Below are 8,051 nucleotides of genomic sequence, written 5' to 3'. Positions count from 1 at the left end.
CAGGCAAGGTAATAGTCTCAGGATGATGTTTATTAAAGAACAATTGATATTTAAGCTCTCCTGACCTATTCTTAACAATAAAATCATGTGCCACCATACTTTTATAATCTAAATAAACACGAGGCAACACTTTTCTTCCTTCTCAGCATGCCTAATAGGTATGTTAAAATGTGTAGCTAGGCGTGTAGCATAGATGCCTCCAAAGATGGGACCCTTAGTACGGTTCATACTTAACCGTCTAGCAATAATGTCGCCCATACTAAAAGTGTTATCACTGTATAAACCTTGGAGCAGAATAATTATATCAGGGATACTAAGGTTTCCACAGTTTCCATGTCCAATTAAGCAACGACTAGCAAATAATGCAAAGTAACGTAAAACAGGAAAATGTATGCTAGTGATTCGTGCATCGGAAACCTTCCTAGTTTCTCCTACAGTGATAGTATTAATAAATCCCTCCACATCATCATGATGTGGTTCTTCTATATTGCCCCCAAAAGGGACCAAACAAATCCGACAGAAATCATAAAGTGACATCTCCTTATGCTCATCATATAAATGAAACTCCACCGTAGGTGGTGAGTTCGTAGAATGAAAATGAAAGTTTTGCACAAAGGTATTTGTGAGCAACAGATACTGATCGCATTGGTCGTGGAGGAAAGCGGTGAGGCCTGCATTATGAGCCAACTCATGAAAATCTTCATAAATCCTGGCTGCTCTCAAGAAATCCTCGGAAGGCCATTCACACACCCGAACCTCCATGGTGCGCGGCAAATTATACTTAGGCTTCGGTGCCTTCTCCTTCGAGCTTTGGCTCGATGAGCCCCTCAATAATCTCCTCATCATTTTCTGAAAAATTCTGAAATTTTTAGTAACTTCAAAATAAAAGTAAACCAAACTCAATAATATTGATAACAACTACTCCTACAAGTGCCTAGAGCCTATATCATGCATCAAAACTACTTTTGACCATATAAATTTGACATGCAAGCTCAAGAACAGGATCACCTAAGCAACACAAATTTGCAATGAATAAAGCACTAGAACAAAAACTAATTGGACCAATGGAGGAGTCACATACCAAGGAACAATCTCCCCAAGCAGTTTTGTGAGAGGTGCTTTGAGCAAGGAGATCGAAAATGGCAGCAAAACGAGCTTGGACTCGGGTTTGAGCTGGTTTTTCTTGTTTGGGGAGGAAGAAGAAGTGTGTGGCTGAAAGAATAAGTGGAGGAGGTCCACCGTGGGCCCACGAGGTAGGGGACGCGCCCTCCACCCTCATGGCAAGGTGGTTGGCCCCCCATGGTGTGTTCTTTGTTCCATAAATCCTCAAATATTCTATAAAAAATCATATTTAATTTTCAGGGCATTTGGAGGACTTTTATTTTCGAGGTATTTTTATATTGCACGGATAATCAGATAACAGACAGAAAATTATTTATTTTTTACTTTATTTCAACTAAATAACAGAAAGTATAGAGAGGGTACAGAAGGTTGTGCTTCTAGTTTCATCCATCTCATGCTCGTCAAAAGGAATCCACTAACAAGGTTGATCAAATCTTGTTAACAAACTCATTCCGATTAACATGAAACCAGAGAAATTTCGAATAACACTAGGTTACCTCAACGGGGATATGCACATCCCCAATAATAAGTATATCATATTTCTTTAGACAGTAGGAAGAGGAAATTCAAAACCTCCAAATATAATCGATGGATTTTTCCGATAGAATTGATACTATGAACTTGAGGTTGTTTCCTCGGAAAATGTATCGTATGCTCATTACCATTAACATGAAAAGTGACATTGCCTTTGTTGCAATCAATAACAGCCCCCGCAGTATTAAGAAAAGGTCTTCCAAGAATAATAGACATACTATCTTCCTCGGGAATATCAAGAATAACAAAGTCCGTTAAAATAGTAACGTTTGCAACCACAACAGGCACGTCCTCACAAATACCGACATGTATAGCAGTTGATTTATCAGCCATTTGCAAAGATATTTCAGTAGGTGTCAACTTATTCAAGTCAAGTCTACGATATAAAGAGAGAGGCATAACACTAACACCGGCTCCAAGATCACATAAAGCAGTTTTAACATAGTTTCTTTTAATGGAGCATGGTATAGTAGGTACTCCCGGATCTCCAAGTTTCTTTGGTATTCCGCCCTTAAAAGTATAATTAGCAAGCATGGTGGAAATTTCAGCTTCCGGTATCTTTCTCTTATTTGTAATAATATCTTTCATGTACTTAGCAGTTAGCATAAGGATTGGTTTTGAGCATATCAGTTAATCGCATACGCAAAAAGATAGGTCTAATCATTTCAGCAAAGCGCTCAAAATCATCATCATCCTTTTTCTTGGATGGTTTGGGAGGAAAAGGCATGGGTTTCTAAACCCAAGGCTCTCTTTCTTTACCATGTTTCCTAGCAACAAAGTCTTTCTTATCATAACATTGATTCTTTGATTGTGGGTTATCAAGATCAACAGCAGGTTCAATTTCTGCCTCATTATCATTACTAGGTTGAGCATCATTATGAACATCATCATTAGCATTTTCATTAGGTTCATGTTCATTACCAGATTGATTTTCAGCATCAGAAATAGAAATATCATTTGGATTATCAGGTGGTTCAGCAATAGGTTCACTAGAGGTTTGCACAGTTCTATCATTTTTCTTTTTCTTCTTTTTAGAAGAGCTAGGTGCATCAATTTTATTTCTCTGAGAATCTTGTTCAATTCTCTTAGGGTGGCCTTCAGGATACAAAGGTTCCTGAGTCATTCTACCAGTTCTAGTAGCCACTTTAACAGCATAATCATTTTTCTTACTATTCATCTCATCGAGCAATTCCTCTTGAGCTTTAAGTACTTGTTCTACTTGAGTGGTAACCATAGAAGCATGTTTGCTAACAAGTTTAAGTTCACCTCTAATATTAGCCATATAATCACCCAAGTATTTAATCATATCAACATCTTGTTTTAATTGTCTACCAAAATAAGCATTGAAGTCTTCTTGCTTAAACATAATATGATCAAATTCATCCAAGCATTGACTAGCAGTTTTAGAAGGAGGGATTTCAGTTTTATCATATCTATAGAGAGAATTTACCTTTACTACCTGTGTCGGGTTATCAGGGTCTGGAGGTTCTTCAATAAATAAAGGATTAAGATCATATGTTTCTTCGGCAGGCGGTAAATTAAGACCATGTATTTCTTCAATAGGAGGTAAATCCTTAACATCTTTAGCTTTAATACATTTTTCTTTCATAGATTTCTTTGCCTCTTGCATATCTTCAGGACTGAGAAATAGAATACCCCTCTTCTTCGGAGTTGGTTTAGGAATAGGCTCAGGAATTGGAGCAGGAGCTGGCTCAGGAAGTGCCCAATTATTTTCATTTTTCAACATATTATTCAATAAGATTTCAGCTTCATCCGGTGTTCTTTCCCTGAAAAGAGAACAAGCATAACTATCCAGGTAATCTCTGGAAGCATCGGTTAGTCCATTGTAAAAGATATCAAGTATTTCACTTTTCTTAAGAGGATGATCAGGCAAAGCATTAAGTAACTTGAGAAGCCTCCCCCAAGCTTGTGGGAGACTCACTTCTTTAATTTGCACAAAGTTGTATATTTCCTTTAAAGCAGCTTGTTTCTTATGAGCAGGGAAATATTTAGCAGAGAAGTAATAGATCATATCCTGGGGACTACGCACACAACCAGGATCAAGAGAATTAAACCATATCTTAGCATCACCCTTTAATGAGAAAGGAAATATTTTAAGGATATAAAAGTAGTGAGATCTCTCATAATTAGTGAAGAGGGTGGCTATATCATTTAATTTAGTAAGGTGTGCTACAACAGTTTCAGATTCATAGCCATGAAAAGGATCAGATTCAACCAAAGTAATTATATCAGGATCAACAGAGAATTCATAATCCTTATCAGCAACACAGATAGGTGAAGTAGCAAAAGCAGGGTCAGGTCTCGTCCTAGCATTTAGAGATTGCTTATTCCATTTAGCTAATAACCTTTTGAGTTCATATCTATCTTTGCAAGCTAAAATAGCTAAAGAAGCATCTTGATCAAATAAATAACCTTTAGGAATGACAAGTGATTCTTCATCATCACTTTCATCTTCATAATCAGATTCAATATTTTCAATCTCTCTAGCCCTAGCAAGTCGTTCTTGGAGAAAATCACTAAGTGGCATAGTAGTATCATGCATAGAGGTAGTTTCATCATAAGTATCATGTATAGCAAAAGTAGCATCATCAATAACATGCGACATATCAGAACGAATAGCAGAAGCAGGTTTAGGTGTCGCAAGCTTACTCATAACAGAAGGTGAATCAAGTGTAGAGCTAGATGGCAGTTCCTTACCTCCCCTCGTAGTTGAGGGATAGATCTTGGTTTTTGGATCTCTCAAGTTCTTCATAGTGATAAGCAGATATAATTCCCAAGTGACTCAAAGAATAGAGCTATGCTCCCCGGCAACGACGCCAAAAATTAGTTGATAACCCACAAGTATAGGGGATCGCAACAGCTTTCGAGGGTAGAGTATTCAACCCAAATTTATTGATTCGACACAAGGGGAGCCAAAGAATATTCTCAAGTATTAGCAGCTGAGTTGTCAATTCAACCACACCTGGAAACTTAGTATCTACAGCAAAGTGTTTAGTAGCAAAGTAATATGATAGTGATGGTAACGATAACAAAAGAGTAATGAAAGCAAAGTAATGTTTTTGGTATTTTGTAGTGATTGTAACAATAGCAACGGGAAAGTAAATAAGCGTCAACCAGTATATGGAAAACTCGTAGGCATCGGATCAATGATGGATAATTATGCCGGATGCGGTTCATCATGTAACAGTCATAACATAGGGTGACACAGAACTAGCTCCAATTCGTCAATGTAATGTAGGCATGTATTCCGAATATAGTCATACGTGCTTATGGGAAAGAACTTGCATGACATCTTTTGTCCCACCCTCTCGTGGCAGTGGGGTCCTAATGGAAACTAAGGGATATTAAGGCCTCCTTTTAATAGAGAACCGGAACAAAGCATTAGCACATAGTGAATACATGAACTCCTCAAACTACGGTCATCTCCGGTAAGTATCCCGATTATTGTCACTTCGGGGTTAACGGATCATAACACATAATAGGTGACTATAGACTTGCAAGATAGGATCTAGAATTCTCATATATTGATGAAAACATAATAGGTTCAGATCTGAAATCATGGCACTCGGGCCCTAGTGACAAGCATTAAGCATAGCAAAGTCATAGCAACATCAATCTCAGAACATAATGGATACTAGGGATCAAACCCTAACAAAACTAGCTCGATTAGATGGTGAATCTCATCCAACCCATCACCGTCCAGCAAGCCTACGATGGAATTACTCACGCACGGCGGTGAGCATCATGAAATTGGTGATGGAGGATGGATGATGATGACGATAGCGACGAATCCCCCTCTCTGGAGCCCCGAACGGACTCTAGATTAGCCTTCCCGAGAGGTTTTAGGGCTTGGCAGCGGCTCCGTATCGTAAAATGCGATGATTTCTTCTCTCCTATTTTTTCTCCCCGAAAGCAGTTATATAGAGTTGGAGTTGGAGTCGGGAGGTCTCCAGGGGGCCCACGAGGTAGGGGGGGCGCGCCCTAGGGGGGGCACCCTCATGAGAAGGGTGTGGGCCCCCTGGTCTTCATCTTTGGCGAGGATTTTTTATTATTTATTGTAAGATATTCCGTGGAGTTTCAGGTCATTCCGAGAACTTTTGTTTTCTGCACATAAAACAACATCACGGCAATTCTGCTGAAAACAGCGTCAGTCCGGGTTAGTTCCATTCAAATCATACAAGTTAGAGTCCAAAACAAGGGCAAAAGTGTTTGGAAAAGTAGATACGTTGGAGACGTATCACTCAGTCATAGGTTCTATAAAGTATGCTATGCTGTTTACCAGTCCTATTGTATACCTTAGCATGATTTTGGCAAGGGAGTACAATAGTGATCTAGGAGTAGGTCACTGGACAACGGTAAAAATTATCCTTAGAGGACTAAGGAAATATTTCTCGGTTATGGAGGTGATAAAAGAGTTAGTTGTAAAGAGTTACGTCGATGCAAGCTTTTTACATCGATCTAGATGACTCTAAGTCTCAATCTGGATACATATTGAAAGTGGGAGCAATTAGCTAGAGTAGCTCCGTGCAGAGCATTGTAGACATAGAAATTTGCGAAATACATACAGATCTGAATGTTGCAGACACATAGACTAAACTTCTCTCATAAGAAAAACATGATCACTCTTTATTATTGACTCTAGTAAACCCTTTGGGTATTAGTCACATAGGAGATGTGAACTAATCACATAAAGATGTGAACTAGATTATTGACTCTAGTGCAAGTGGGAGACTGAAGGAAATATGCCCTAGAGGCAATAATAAAGTTATTATGTATTTCCTTATATCATGATAAATGTTTATTATTCATGCTAGAATTATATTAACCGGAAACTTAGTACATGTGTGAATACATAGACAAACATAGTGTCACTAGTATGCCTCTACTTGACTAGCTCGTTGATCAAAGATGGTTATGTTTCCTAACCATAGACATGAGTTGTCATTTGATAAACGGGATCACATCATAGGAGAATGATGTGATTGACTTGACCCATTCCGTCAGCTTAGCACTTGATCGTTTTAGTTTACTGCTATTACTTTCTTCATGACTTATACATATTCCTATGACTATGAGATTATGCAACTCCCGATTACCGGAGGAACACTTTGTGTGCTACCAAACGTCACAACATAACTGGGTGATTATAAAGGTGCTCTACAGGTGTCTCCGATGGTACTTGTTGAGTTGGCATAGATCAAGATTAGGATTTGTCACTCCGATTGTCGGAGAGGTATCTCTGGGCCCTCTCGGTAATGCACATCACTATAAGCCTTGCAAGCAATGCAACTAATGAGTTAGTTGCGGGATGATGCATTACGTAAACGAGTAAAGAGACTTGCCGGTAACGAGGTTGAACTAGGTATTGAGATACTGACGATCGAATCTCGGGTAAGTAACATACCGATGATAAAGGGAACAACGTATGTTGTTATGCGGTTTGACCGATAAAGATCTTCGTAGAATATGTAGGAGCCAATATGAACATCCAGGTTTCGCTATTGGTTATTGACCGGAGATGATTCTCGGTCATGTCTACATAGTTCTCGAACCTGTAGGGTCCGCACGCTTAATGTTCGGTGACGATCGATATTATGAGTTTATGTGTTTTGATGTACCGAAGGTAGTTTGGAGTCCCGGATGAGATCGGGGACATGACGAGGAGTCTCGAAATGGTCGAGACATAAAGATCAATATATTGGACGTCTATATTCGGACATCGGAAAGGTTCCGAGTGATTCGGGTATTTTTCGGAGTACTAGAGAGTTACGGGAATTCGCCGGGGAGTATATGGGCCTTATTGGGCTTTAGGGGAAAGAGAGAGAGGAGGCTGCGCGCCCCCAAGGCCTAGTCCGAATTTGACTAGGGGGAGGGGCAACACCCTCTCCTTCCTTCTCTTCTCTTTTCCCTTTCCTTCTCTCCTACTCCTACTACATGGAAGGGGGGAATCCTACTCCCGGTGGGAGTAGGACTCCCCGGGGCGTGCCATAGGAGGGCCGGCCCTCCCCCCTCCTCCACTCCTTTATATACATGGCCAGGGGGCACCCCATAGACACACAAGTTGATCATTGATCCCTTAGCCGTGTGCAGTGACCCCCTCCACCATAATCCACTTCGATCATATCGTAGCGGTGCTTAGGAGAAGTCATGCGTCGGTAGCAACATCATCACCGTCATCACGCCGTCGTGCTTACAGAACTCTCCCATGAAGCTCTGCTGGATCGGACTTTGTGGGACGTCATCGAGCTGAACGTGTGCTGAACTCGGAGGTGCCGTGCGTTCGGTACTTGGATCGGTCAGATCGTGAAGACGTTCGACTACAACCGCGTTCTCATAACGCTTCCGCTTACGGTCTACGATGGTACGTGGATGAT

This window comes from Triticum dicoccoides, chromosome 2A (assembly GCF_002162155.2).
Source record: "Triticum dicoccoides isolate Atlit2015 ecotype Zavitan chromosome 2A, WEW_v2.0, whole genome shotgun sequence".
Lineage (NCBI taxonomy): Eukaryota > Viridiplantae > Streptophyta > Magnoliopsida > Poales > Poaceae > Triticum > Triticum dicoccoides.
Note: the sequence above shows the minus strand (reverse complement) of the source record.